A 14,398-nucleotide genomic window follows, 5' to 3' on the forward strand; every position below is an offset into this window, starting at 1 on the left:
CCACTCGCCTGCCGGAACATTGTTCCTGGACAGTCTGTTCGGTCCTATATTCAGGAGCCCTGGCACGTGCGCTGCTCTGAGCGAGCGCAGGTTGCACTGAGCCCATACCAGGAGGCGTTCTGCCAGCCTGTACAGGTTTTTGGACCTGAGGCCGCCCTGGCGATTTATGTAGGACACCACAGACATGTTGTCCGAACGGACCAAGACGTGGCGTCCTTTTATCTGGGGACAAAAACGCGTCAGCGCGTTGTCTACTGCCAGCATTTCGAGGCAGTTTATGTGCAGGAGCTTCTCCCGTTCCGACCACTGGCCGAAGAACGGTCTGCCCTCGAGCAGCGCTCCCCATCCCGAGGTGGACGCGTCCGTGGACACCACTTTCACCCTCGAGGAAGTCCCCAGGCTTACACCTGATTGGTACCAGTCGTTCGCTCTCCAAGGTTTCAGAGCTGTGACGCACTTCTGATTGACCCTGAGGCGAAGCGAACCGGATGCCCACGCTCTGCTTGGGACTCGCGCTTTCAGCCAAAACTGCAGCGGGCGCATGCGGAGCAGGCCCAGCTGGAGCACTGACGATGCTGAGGCCATGAGACCTAGCATCTTCTGAAATTTCTTGAGCGGGACAGACGCGCCGCAGCGAAACGCGTTCGCTTTGCGTTGAATGTCTACCGCGCGCTGTGGCGATAGTCGCGCTATCATGGACAGCGAGTCCAATTCTGTGCCCAGGAAAGATATCTTCTGACTGGGTAACAGAGAGCTCTTCGCCCAATTGACACTGAGACCCAAATCCTCGAGGTGATCGAGTAAAATGGTCGTGTGTTCTATGAGCACTGCGCGAGATTGCGCTAGAATCAGCCAATCGTCCAAATAGTTCAGCACTCGCATGCCTCTCATTCTGAGGGGTGCGAGCGCCGCGTCCATGCACTTCGTAAATGTACGGGGTGCCAGGGACAAACCGAATGGCAGGACTGTGTACTGATATGCCTGGCCCTCGAAGGCGAATCTCAAATATCGCCTGTGACGTGACGCTATCTGTATTTGAAAATACGCGTCTTTCAGATCTATTGACACAAACCAATTTCCTTGGCGAATCTGCACAAGGATTTGTCTGGTCGTGAGCATCCTGAACTGTCGCTTCACAAGCACTTTGTTCAGTTGCCTTAGATCTAGTATGGGTCTGAGACCCCCGTCTTTTTTCGGTACCAGGAAGTATCTGCTGTATAGCCCTCCTTCGCTCTGGACTTGAGAGAGGGGCTCTATGGCCCCTTTGCTCAATAGTTTCGCCACTTCGGCTCGAAGTAAATGTGCTACTTCTGTTTTTACCGTGGTCTCGACGCGCGCCACATAGCGGCAAGGGCGTCGGCGAAACTGCAGCGAATAGCCTCTTTTTATAATGTTCAGCACCCACTTCGAAACCCCGGGCAGCTTTGCCCATGCGTCTGCATGGATAGCTAGGGGTTGAATACGAAGCGCGCTCCGCTCGCTCAGCGATGGAGAAGCTTCGGCGTGCTGCAACACAAGCATCGCGCTCGTGACATTTGAGGCATGGGGCGCGCTGATAACAGCGGGCAGATTGCCCGCGCTCGACTCCTCTGCGGTGGTCAGCCGCGAGGGGGAGGGCTGGGCGGTTCCCGTGGGAACTGTCATGTCTATATGTGGATGTGGGCGCGGGACAGCGGGCACATTTATCACACCGAAAGCATCGTTCGCTTGCGTGAAGCGAGTGCACGTTGGTTTCGTTTTTACAGAAACCGTGAGACATGCATAACGCGGTGTTAGTGGGCACTGGGTAGTGGGCACATTCACCATGTTTGAAGCGCAACCGATCTGAGTCGGTTTTATGTGCGCGAGCCCTGTGTGACAGGCTGTGCTTGTGTGTAGGGATGGGCACTGGGCAGTGGGCATTCTTACTACACATGAAACACCATCGGCCGTGGCCGGGACACCAGAAAATACACTCTTTTGGGGATTTATCTGGGTAGCCGTGAAAACGGCATTTGTGTGCAGGCAAGCGGGTGACAGAACCGACTTGTTGGCTGCAGAAAACACTGGAACAGTCACATTTGCTGGAACTGGACGAGCGAATAGCTTTGGTGTGAGTCTGGCCGCAGCGGGACTTAAACACCGTCGTTTTCCTAGCTGTGCTAGGACGACTTCGGGGCCTCGGGCTTCACCGTAATCCTAGGTCGCGAGCCACGTACAGCGGGGCGGCGACCGGATGAGCGGGAGCGCGGTCTCGCGCTTCGGGCCTGGCGGCGCTGTGAAGTGGAGGCAGTGGACGGTGGCTGTGGCTGTGAGCTCTGAGCAGACGGTTTCGCACGGCCTGCTGCAGAGCTGGAGCGCTTCGGGAGGAAGTGCTTCATAGCCTGTGACGCTTTCTGTACCTCTGCGAATCTCTCCGCGAAATCCTTGACGGAGGATCCAAAGAGGCCTGTGGCGGAAAGCGGGGCGTCGAGGAACGCGGTGCGCTCAGACTCGGCCATTTCCGAGAGCGTCAGCCAAAGATGTCTCTCAGTCACGGTGAGAGAAGGCCATATTCCGTCCAATGGCTTGCGCTGCAGACTTAGTAGCACGGAGAGCGAGGTCCGTGGCACTCCTTAAGTCCGGCACGCAGATCGCGTCAGGTCCTTCCTCATCCAGCTTACGGAGGAGATCGGCCTGGAAGATCTGAAGCGTTGCCATGGTGTGCAGCGCTGACGCAGCTTGCCCGGCGGCGGAGAAAGCGCGGCGGAGCAGGCTTGACGTCGTGCGGCAAGCTTTAGAGGGTAGGGCCGACTTAGCACGCCGTCCAGCGGAGGGCGGGCATAAGTGGGCCGCTATCGCCTCTTCGACCGGCGGCAGCGAAAGGTATCCTTTGTTCTTGGCATCGTCAACAGCGGAGAATGCCAAAGAAACAGCAGGACGCACTCTAGCCGAATAGGGGGCGTTCCAGGACTTGGCGACTTCTTCGTGTAACTCAGGAAGAAAAGGCGCCGGTCTGGACGCAGGCGAAGCGCGCTCCCCAGGCAGGAAAAATCCATCCAGCCGGTTGTGAGCGGGCTGCTCAGGCGAAGACCACTCGATGCCGAGGCTCGCCGCAGCCTGTGCGAGTACTCGCATGAGCTCCGTCTCGATGGACGCTCTCTTGCCTGACGACGTGCGGGCAGGGGGCGTGGGGTCCTCAGAGCCCGCCCAATCCTCACTGCCTGACGCCAGGATAGAGCAGGAATCATCCTCTCCCAGCAGGGCTTCCTCATCCACGATGTCAACGGAAGCGGCGGCAGACGGCGGCCGCTGTCCGTCAGGAAGCGAGGCTGACGAAGCCGGGGAAGCAAGCGGGCGAACCGGCGAGCTTTGGCGGCTGAGGGAGGGTTCCGGGGCCCGCTGGGCACGGCGCTTTTTACGGCGCGACGCCGCAGCGGGCGGGGGAGCAGTCTCGGTGAAGAAGGCTAGGCGAGTCCTCAGAGTCGCCATTGCCATCAGCTCGCAGTGAGGGCAGCCGCCGTCAGCGAGCGCGAGAACTGCATGTTCCTCACCCAGACAGGAAACGCAAACCACGTGGCGGTCCCCGTCGCTGAGTGTGGCTCTGCACGAGCCGCAGGAAGGCATCTTTAAAAAGACGCTAGCTCTTTTAGAATGTGTGTTGCGGCGGCGACACACACACACAAAAGTACAGTGTAATAAGGAAAGGATATAAGCGCCGGAAAGCGCAGCAGGAAGGCAGGAAGGCGGCGCGGCCAGCGACTTCAGTGACTCGTCCCGCTGAAGGTGCTCTCTCTCAGACGGCGCGGCTTCTTCTCCGGCTCCAGCGATGCGTGTGCTTCGCTTGAAGGATGAAAAATCAGATAATAGCTGCCTGCGAGCGGTATTTATAGGCCTAGACCACGCCCATTTCGGCGGGACGTGACGCAGCGGGCGCGAAGTGCCCTGATTGGGTCTGGCGTCACGCCAGGCCTCGCTCGATAGGCTGCTGCAGTTGCCGCAGAGCAGCCAATAGGCGCGCGAGCTGTCTCGCCTATGTCTGCATGCTGCCGCAACGCGTTTTGCATTATTACAAAATTAAGGATAATTTTTGGCTTCAATATCTCGCGGAAAAAGGATTTTCCCCTAGCGTAAGATATCTTACGCAGTACGAGAGACCTCTCGTAAGAGAACATTGTTTAATATTGCGATGTCGGATATGTGAATGTTAGCTATACTGTTCCCATGTCTTAGTGCTTTAATAGGTTATTTGCATGATAGGTCAAATGTTTATTACCTGCCTGGTTCAGATTACACTATTTTAGCACGATTTTGGCACGATCCGTTTCGTGGAGATTCGGACAACGGGCGTCGGGACGCAAGATTCGATCGTTTCATTTCGTATAGTGTGTCATAGTGGGCGATAACCTACGCGTCTGCGATGCTTCAGGACATCACGACAGAAAGACTAGCATGTTTAATTTTAACGGTCCTCCACGACGGGTTGAATGCGAGCGAGAGTGAGTGTGCGCGAGTGAGTGAGAGTGCGAGCAACAGTGAGTGAGCGTGTGTGTGTGTGTGTGTGCGCGAGTGAGTGAGTGAGCGAGGGACAGTGAGTGTGTGTGTGTGTACGCGGAGTGTGTGTGTGATTGGCCCAGCACACAAATGATTTAAAAGTGGCAGGGGCATCTTCAATACTAATTTCACCCTCACGCTCCATCACTGAGATCACAACAACTCACGAGACAATAGGCTTGTTTGAGATGAGCAAAATCTGCGCAGAATCGATCACCGGTGATCAGCGCGAGATGCATGCCGGTTAGAAATGTGTCCGAGTGCGGTCCGCCTTGCTCTGATGTCATGCTGACGTATGTCAAAAAACTCTCGCGAGCGCAAGCCGCACGTGTCGGATTCTGCAGTCGAGCGCAGTTGCTCTCCACTGACTGCGCTGATCAAAAGCATGATGGGAAACGACTTACTGACGACACAGCTTAATGATCATTGGTTTAAACAACCGTGATGTATTGTTCTCTTTTAAAATGTTTGATTTTAAAACTCTGATATCATGTTTTATGTGTATACGTTATGTGTGAATATTCCCAAACTATCTGACAGTGCGATCTCTATGGGTTATGCAATGTAATTTTTATAATAAAAAAAATAAATAAAAACACATGTCTGTATTAAAGAAAAAAAAGATTGATAAGCATGTATTTGGAATGGAATTAAATAAGTAGGCTACTTATGGGTGTCTTGTTCATTATATTTATTTTCATATAAAAGCAACAGAACTTAAATTCCATCCAGTTTATTAGCAACACTCTGCACGAGCGTGAATCCCGTGAATCCCGCGATATCCATCTTTGATCTCACAGGTGTCAGATCCACTGCGTGAAGAGCGAACTGTCCGGCTTGCCTGCTCTTTTTTCACTCCTCCTCTCACTGCAGCCGCCTACTCTCGCATACATTTCAGGCGAGGCAAGTCGCATCTCAAACAAGCCTAAAGTTTCACCTCGACGAGAAATCTCGTCGCGTTTTAATCTCGCGAGATCTCGTAACACGAGATCTCGTCACACCCCTATCAGTTAGCATAAATGTTAGTCTTTTTAGCTTGATTGAACATTGTACAGAACAAGAGACACTCCAGAAGAAAACAGTATATGCACCAACTAGCTGTTAAAGGTGATTTTTAAGCATGACATTTTTTTTTTTTTTTTTGTAAGCCATGAAATGACTTGAGACTCGACTCGGACTTCAGCTTAAAGACTTGTGAACATCTCTGGTTTAGATCATTTACATTTAGATAACTTACTATATTTACCCCCATTTACAGTTCATCTAATAGTGAATTATAAGATGGAGAAATTAACGGCGCAAATCTAAGTATAACGCTTATAGCCCTTGTATTTTGTCACCAATAACCTACTTTTTGAAATACCACCACGTGATCAACAGCCTGAGAAATACTGATCTTGTGGGTTTTTTTTCTTCCTGAAGCCTGGGGTGACAAGAGATGTAGAAGTAGAAGGAAGGATGATAGGTCACTGTCCCATTCTGAAAAACACAAAACATATGTTAAATTTCTACACTACAATAACTAAGTTAAGCAGATTTTAAACCATTGCAAGTTAGTTCTGTACAACTCTACCTGGGGAATCCTGTTCCTCCCTTTTCTCTTTGGCAGATGACAGTAATCTTTTCAGCAGTGGAGTGGAAGTCAAGGTTTCTGCTAGCCTGATAACCTTTGCTTTGAAGACAGTTGGCCACCTTTCAAAAAGTCTGGAAGCAGATTCTGACCCAAAGAGGAGCGTGAAGTCCTGAAGAATCTGAAGCAGTTTGCAGAAAACATGTAAAGAAATTACCATAAAATATTACATTTCTTAACAAGCTAAATGTGTTTTCAACAAAGCAGACTATTTGACAATTCTCTGAAACAAGCATTTCAATTTGGTCAAAAAAAAGGAAAGACAAAATCCATACCAATCCTTTAGTATCCAGGAATCGAGGAAAAACTGAGAGAATGGTGGTGGATTTCTCTGGATCATGGATAAGGTGCTGTCTGTATTCAAACGTGGTCCTCATCTTCTGCATGATGACATCACGGTCACTTGTATGATTCATCAAGGAGATAGCCTCTAAACTTTGGTCATTATCTAGCTGATCTTCACGGTGACACAGCTGTCTGTCAAGCAAAGGGCCTCCCTTTTCCTCTGTTTTTGGATCATCCTTATTTGCAGAAGGTTTTGTCCCCCGTTGTACTGTTTTGAGGCGCCATGACAAGAACCCAGTGTTTTTTTGGCCATCATAAAAATGTTCCTTATGAAATGACACAAATTAAAACTCAAAATTGTAACCCTCCATCGAAAATGACAACTTCTTAGAAAGACATTTCTAAATGATCACAAAAATACTGAATGTTCTAATCTCACATAATGACTCACATATCCAGTCCTCCCTTGGGGATCTCTGAGTGAGGGAAACAAGGTGATAATTCCCAAACCATAGTTCTGTTTGGTAAGTCGATGTGGGACTCTCCTGAAAAATGGAAACACTCAATGTTACTTCACAATGATGAGAATTGTTTAAAAATATATAACTAAACTACTCTTATTTTCAGAACAATCAACAGCTTATTACTTAAAATTTGTAGCACCCAACTAATATAGTTCACAATTTATATACTATCTTATACTACAGGGCCGTTGAATGCTTGAATCTGATTGGTTGACGAACGTTCTAAGGTGTGCATTATTTTCAGGGAAACGCACGGCTAAAGTAGTTCCAGGCAGGTCTCGACCGCATTACAGTTCCATATCACTTCGCGTAGTCAACTGTAATAACGGAAAATAGGATACAATTCATAACAAGAAAAAGCATTTCGCCCCATGCGCTTGATCTGCAATTTTCAATGTCTAGCTTCACAATCAATAGAAACATGTTGTTTAATTTGAATAAATAAACTATAAAGTCCTATCTATAATCAATAGAAAATTAAACTGAATATAGGCTAAATAAATGGATAGTCCTGCAGCATGGATTTTTATTGCAGATAATTTAACAAATAAATAATTATTGATAGGCCTACTTGTTAAAAGGGCTTTGGGTTTCATTTATTTGGCTAGTCTACTGTCATCTGTCAATAATAGAAAAAAAAGAATTAACGAATTAATTAAAACGAACTGAATGAATTAAAAAATAATAATATTGACGCACATGCTTTTCTGTCTCATTATTGCAACATCTCTCTCTAATAACTGCATTAATAACTGCATAAAGCCGGGAACACACTTTAAGGCCGGTTATGAATGTAATTTGATACTTATGACTGATCATGCCCAAACGCGTGTTCAGCGCGTTCAGTCTGTGTTCAAAGTCGGTGTTTAAAATCTGCTGCAGTCGATGAAAACAGTCAGAGAATGTGTCAGCTAGTCGTGTGTCCCCAGCATTAGTCTGCTATCAGCGGCTCAAACCTCCGTTACTAACTCTACCTAACCCTAACCCAGCATTAGTCTGCTATCAGCGGCTCAAACCTCCGTTACTAACTCTACCTAACCCTAACCCTAACCCAGCATTAGTCTGCTATCAGCGGCTCAAACCTCCGTTACTAACTCTACCTAACCCTAACCCAGCATTAGTCTGCTATCAGCGACTCAAACCTCCGTTACTAACTCTGAAATGACGTTTTGGAATTAGCAACGGAGGCATGGGATTAGATGCGTAAGAAATTAGTCCTACATACAAGAGCGTTTTAATGACAAAAACTTTACAAACGTCTTGAAATACATAATCTGAACAATGTTTCGAGGTGTGGTAATGTTGTGGCCAATTCTCTGTCTCTGGTTCAGGTCTTCAATATCAGGTTCAGGTCTCAGAAGAAATCTTTCAGAGTCGAAGTTTCAGGTCTCAGAAGTAACTTTATTGAACAATTCAACAAAGTGAGATGGTAGCTAAGCATCTAATTTTACAATGGTTTTCTCTCAGATCTTATACCTTTTCTCTCATCCCTTGGTGTCCAATTTCCTCGCTTGGTGACCAATTAGCGTTATCATGGTTATCTTTTTCTCTTTGCTCCTCCTTGTCACGTCGCCACGATTAGAAACACCTGCATTAATGTCCAATTTCTATTGGTGGCCATACTGGCGCATGCGCTTTATTAAATATGATTTCATATATGGTTTTTCGGGTACTTTTCCACTCTTGTCCTTAGACTACCTTTCACCCAGTTTTTGTCCTGTCCTCACACAACCTCTTCCTCGTAAACACTTTTGACAGGTTCAGTGTTTCCCATCATTTTGTCCCCTTTGACCTGTTCTCTCTGTTTCCCATGATTTTAGGCCTTCGTTTCCCCTGCTTTTGGGCCTCCCATATTCTAGGCCTAGTTTCCCTAATATTCATATCATGCATTTGAATAGGATTTATGTGTGACACAGATGAGACAAAGAAAATTCTCCAACAGTAACTGTAGTATAAGCGGAATAACTCCGCTTCGCGTCGTGACCGCATTACCACCTCGGGTGTGCATTATTTTTCTAATAATTCAACGGCCTGTCGTCAATTATTCCTTACATAATCACTAACAAATTAAATAACCCAAGACTATTACATTTTGATAATTACCCTTCTGTCTCAATCACGTGTGCAACCAAGATGTTCACCATCAGTTTTCTCATGTCATCGCTAATTGTCCCTGTATCTTCATACTCCTTCAGCACATTTGCTCCACCTGGTCTTGTGTGTAGAATTTCTTTTATCAACTATATAAAGAGGAACATTAACCAATTATGTAAGGGATGAAATACATCCAGCCAGTTGTTATAGCAGAATAAACTCCGACAGGCTGATCAGGACATGAAGCGGTGGGTTCTTGAAAATTTTAAATATGAAGGGGTTTTACTTTAGCTCACCTGCCCTCCATCTGTCAATTACCATGACAAAAAAAAAAAAAAAAAATAAATATATATATATATATATATATATATATATATATATTTGCACAGATTAACTGTTCACCAAAAGACTAGTAATGTGCGCTAACGAAGTAAATGGGGTCAATTGACCAATCAGAATCAAATGTTCCACAGAGCCATGTAATAAGAGAGTAGAAAATGCAGGAATATTTAAATGCCCTGAACGATGGTCCTGAACTGGAAAATTACTATTGTGTATAAAAAAAAAAAAAAAAAAAAATATGAATTAAACTTTTAGCATGTAAAGCTCAAGGTTATGATAAGTAAATCCCCCAATGTCTGTGTAAGGCTACTGGGACTCACATCTCTGGCCTGTAAGCTTTGAGAAGCCTCATTATCATCCTTCCTGAATCGTTTTGGACTAAACCAGTCACTGTCCTCACTGCTTTTTGAAGTTAGAGACAGTGTATCTGTATCCAAGCTGACTGAAGATTGAGGTGTGGAAGGTCCTGTTAATGTTCAAACTAGGGTTAATAGACATATTTGGAATACATTTATCCACACATCATCAACACTAGCTACAACATTTAAAATACTGTACATATTAAACACTACCAGCATTCATTCAGATATTGGGATTTGATATCATTCAATAGCTCCTGTTATCACTCACCAATGTCATTCAATTAATTTATGACAAAAACCAACCCACTGGTGGTCATTAGATCAGGAAACACATCTTTATCCACCTCTGTGCCAGTGTCATCTGTAACTGTAACTGCAAGATCTTCCGGAATTGAGAACTTCTCTTTCACTGCACAACAAAAGTTTTATCAAATTTAGGCAATGCTTTATTCACAATTTGACACATAAGGATAGCTATATATATATATATATATCCCCTTATGTGTCAAATTGTGAATAAAGCATTGCCTAAATTCTTGCAGTTACAGTTACAGATGACACTGGCACAGAGGTGGATAAAGATGTTTCCTGATCTAATGACCACCAGTGGGTTGGTTTTTGTCATAAATTAATTGAATGACATATATACAATATATATAATATTTAAAACTATATACAATATATATAGTTTTAGGTTGGTAAGATTTTTAATGGTTTTTTATTTTTTAAGTCTCTTTTGCTAATCAAGGCTGCATTTATTTGATTAAAAAATTACAAAAGAATATTAATAATATTGTGAAATATTATTACAATTTAAAACAGTTATTTTCTGTGTAATATACAGTAATAGTGTAATTTATTCCTGTGATCGCTGAATTTTTAGCATCATTACTCCAGTCTTCAGTGTCACATGATCCTTCAGAAAATATTCTAATATGATGATTTAAATGCACACCAAACATTTCTGGTTATTATCAGTGTTGAAAACAGTTTTTTACATTTTTATTTCAGGATTTTTTTGAAAAGAAAGTTCAAAAGAACAGCATTTATCTGAAACGGAAAGCTTTTGTAACATTAAACACTACCCGTTCAAAAGTTTGGGGTCAGTAATAATTTAAATTTTATTTTTTGGGGGAAAATAAATAACATAAATCAATAATTTTATTCATCAAGGGTGAGTTAAATTGTTCAAACCAGTGCTCGAAGTGGGGCGGTACTCACCGGCACGCAGTACCGGCACTTCTGCATTTTACTCTAAAGCGTACCTGCACTTTTTCTTGCGTACCGCTACTTCTCGCATGTAGCCGGTACTCTACCACTGACAGAAAAAGCGTCAGTGTCACGCCCATTTCACATATACTCCGTTTGCAGTGCGTATTTTTTCCCCGCACCCATATTAACAGGTTAGAGCTTTCACACTGCATGCGGATGCGGTCCGGCAATGCGTTCCAGGAGCGGTGCGTATACAGCAGTGCAACGATCGTTTCTGCACCGAGTCCATTTCTGCTGTGCTGCACGCGCTTAATTAAAGTGACAGCGCATGGTTCGTGGTCAAAATTAACACAGAATATGACATGAAAATATAATAATCTCACTATAAATGCATTTAATTAAATAAAATGTAGTAATCTCACCATAAATGTATTTTTGGACTTGCAGACTTGTTGTTCCGTTTTTATACACACGCACGCACGCACGCACGCACACACACACACACATACACGACTTGTTTAAATACATTTATGTTGTTAATAAATATCAATAAATTGTTGTTGTACCAGCAATATCTCCAAGTTATTGATAGAAATAAGTTCCAAGTCTCCAAGTTTCACTGTAGAAATCTCAAATGTCATGATTACTTGCCAATGCAAGAGAGTACCGGCACCTTTCCCCCCCCACTTCAAGCACTGGTTCAAACGTTACAGTAAAGACATTTATAATATTAGAAAATATTCTATTTTAAATAAATACTGTTCTTTTGAACTTTCTATTCATCAAATAATTCTGAGAAAAAAATTGTACACAACTGTTTTCAACATTGAAAATAATAGGTAATGAATGTTTGAGCATCAAATCATCATATTAGAATGATTTCTGAAGGATCAGACACTGAAGACTGGAGTAATGATGCTGAAAATTCAGCTTTGATCACAGGAATGAATTACACTTTACTATATATTACATAGAAAACAATCATTTTACATTGTCATATAATTTCACAATATTAATGTTTTTTATTTATTTTTTTATCAAATAAATGCAGCCTTGGTGAGCAGAAGAGACTTCTTTTAAAAACATTAAAAATCGTACCGATCTAAAACTTTTGACCGGTAATGAATATATACACATAATTATTAATAACGACTTCATTACTTACATTCTGCTATAAATATATCAAAGCAAGCCTCTGGGATTTTTATGAACTTCTTCTGATGTCTAAATTGTGCTTTGACTATCATAGTGATTTTACCTCTGAACTCCTGTGGGAGAGGAATAAACATCTTACTGGGTTGCTAACTTGCTATAAATAAAATTTGATTCAATATGAAACCATTTTTCTTTTTTTAAGTGATAAAATAAATTTCATTTCAAAATGTCAAAACATCAAAGATGCCATTTTCATTTTCTCCATGTAAACGCAAATTTGTGAAACCGACGTCTTACGCATACACATTACGAGATCAATATATTGATTGATTACTGTCCACGTCTGACTTTGCTCCATTAAATATGAGTAAAATGTACAAATAAACAAAAATAAATCAGCTGCATGTGAACAAATCTATATTTTTTTCTTTTCTTTTTTTTTCTTTTTTCTGTCCGTCGACTCTCTTTTTTTTTTTTTATTGCAGAACTTACACATAATTACAAGCTCAGGGAAGTGAAGCAAGGTTGTATCTCTTACAATGAACAAACAATGAAACGAGGATAAAAAAAATAAATAATAATAATAATAAAAATACATAAATATCCTGGATTTGTAATTATACATACAAAAAAAGAAAAAGAAAAGAAAAGCATAACAACAAGGTTAAGTCATATCTTTGAATAAATCATCATAATGCATCAAAAATTTTGCACTTTTTTGTTATTTATAAGTCTAAGGGAAGAAATAAAATAATTTAGGTCAGCAAAAAAAAGAGGGAAGCTCAAAGGAGACTTAAGCCATTTTTGCTTGTGGATGAAGAATTTTGCATATAAGATAAGGAAATTAACAACATGTTCAAGGGACATCCGCTTTGGGTTTTCATAATAAAAGATAATCTCTTTAAGAATGAAGGTGTGGGTCACATTTGTAGGGCCAAAAACAAAAGCACTTAAATTAGCCCAAAATCGATTGGTTACATTACACTCACAAAATAAATGGGGGACAGTTTCCTCAACAAAACCACAAAAAGAGCAAGTCTCATCAATATCAGAATATTTAGAAATGGAAGAGTTAACAGGATAGATTTTATGAAGGATTTTATAATGAATTTCCTTAACTTTGTTGGATACACAAAATTTACTAGGCAAAAGCCAGGCCTTTCTCCAAATTACATTTGTTACAAGGGATCCCCAATAGAATTTACCCCTTGGAGTAACTTTTCTCTTCATTTGAAAAATTGAGCGAATATGTCTGTTGTTGCATTTTCGATCTAAAAAATCTCGCCCAAGCGTAAAGCCGGATAAACACTATTACCTTTACTGAAGTTAAGGTGATTTTTTTAATTAGCTGAATTAAGCCTGCTGGGATAGCTTTTATCAAGGTATTATATTCCTTTGGTGGAACTGGAAAGTTATGGTGATTCAAAAATTGCTTGTAAGTTAGAATATGACCAGAATCATCAAAGACAGATAGAATGCGATTAATATTATTGTTAAACCATCTAGGGAAAAAGAGAGATTTATTTCTAACAGTTATATCCGCGTTATTCCAAAGGAGAACTTTGTGGGGGGAAAAGCAATGGACAAAACACAATTTCCACGAGAGAAGGCATTGCTGATGAAAGTTAGATAAGGAGATGGGTAACTTGCTTGGTAAAAAGTTACACTTTAATAGGAAAGACAGGCCACCGAGTTTGTTGAAGATATTATTAGGAATGAAAAACCATAACGACACTGGATTCACAAGGCATCTTTTCAGCCAGTTTACTTTAAAGGTGTTTATAGTATCAGCAAAATCTAAAAAGTCAAGGCCACCTTCACCTCTGGAATTAGAGAGTACTTCTTTTTTCAATTTGTGAGGCCTATTTTTTCCAAATAAAATCCAAAAATATTTTGTTAATTTCCCTTATAGCTTTATCATTGATAAACAAAGAAAGAGCAGGGTATACAAAGCGAGAGAGCCCTTCCACCTTAGATAAAAGGACTCTACCGTATAATGAAAGATCTCTCTGAAGCCAGATGTTAAAGACGTTTTTAGTTTTTGTCATTTTATCAGAAAAGTTTAAAAGATGTCTGGTAACTGGATTTTTAGTGATATGGATACCTAGATATTTTACACAGTTTTTAACAGGGATCCCCTCCAATGATGTCGATAATTTCGAAATATTACGTTTTAGACCCGAAGCACAAGAAAATTGTTCCACCAATTCCAGAGCATTAGGTAACTGTTTTTTATCCTCCAAGAATAGTGTGGTGTCGTCAGCTAACTGTGCAATTTTAAA

At 42.5% G+C, this 14,398-nt stretch overlaps 1 protein-coding gene and 1 long non-coding RNA gene across 2 annotated transcripts in view; both read left to right on the forward strand.

Moving 5' to 3' along the window:
• LOC309509533 (NACHT, LRR and PYD domains-containing protein 3-like) overlaps positions 1-14,398 on the forward strand; it is a 643,973-nt gene that overhangs the window by 558,504 nt on the left and 71,071 nt on the right. The gene's annotated exons all lie outside the window — the stretch shown is intronic.
• LOC309509617 lies at positions 4,163-5,108 on the forward strand. Its single transcript, XR_014209939.1, has 2 exons — positions 4,163-4,507; positions 4,541-5,108. It is a non-coding gene; the product is annotated as an uncharacterized lncRNA (long non-coding RNA).

This window comes from Leuciscus leuciscus (assembly GCF_965113295.1).
Source record: "Leuciscus leuciscus genome assembly, chromosome: 11".
Taxonomy (NCBI): domain Eukaryota; kingdom Metazoa; phylum Chordata; class Actinopteri; order Cypriniformes; family Leuciscidae; genus Leuciscus; species Leuciscus leuciscus.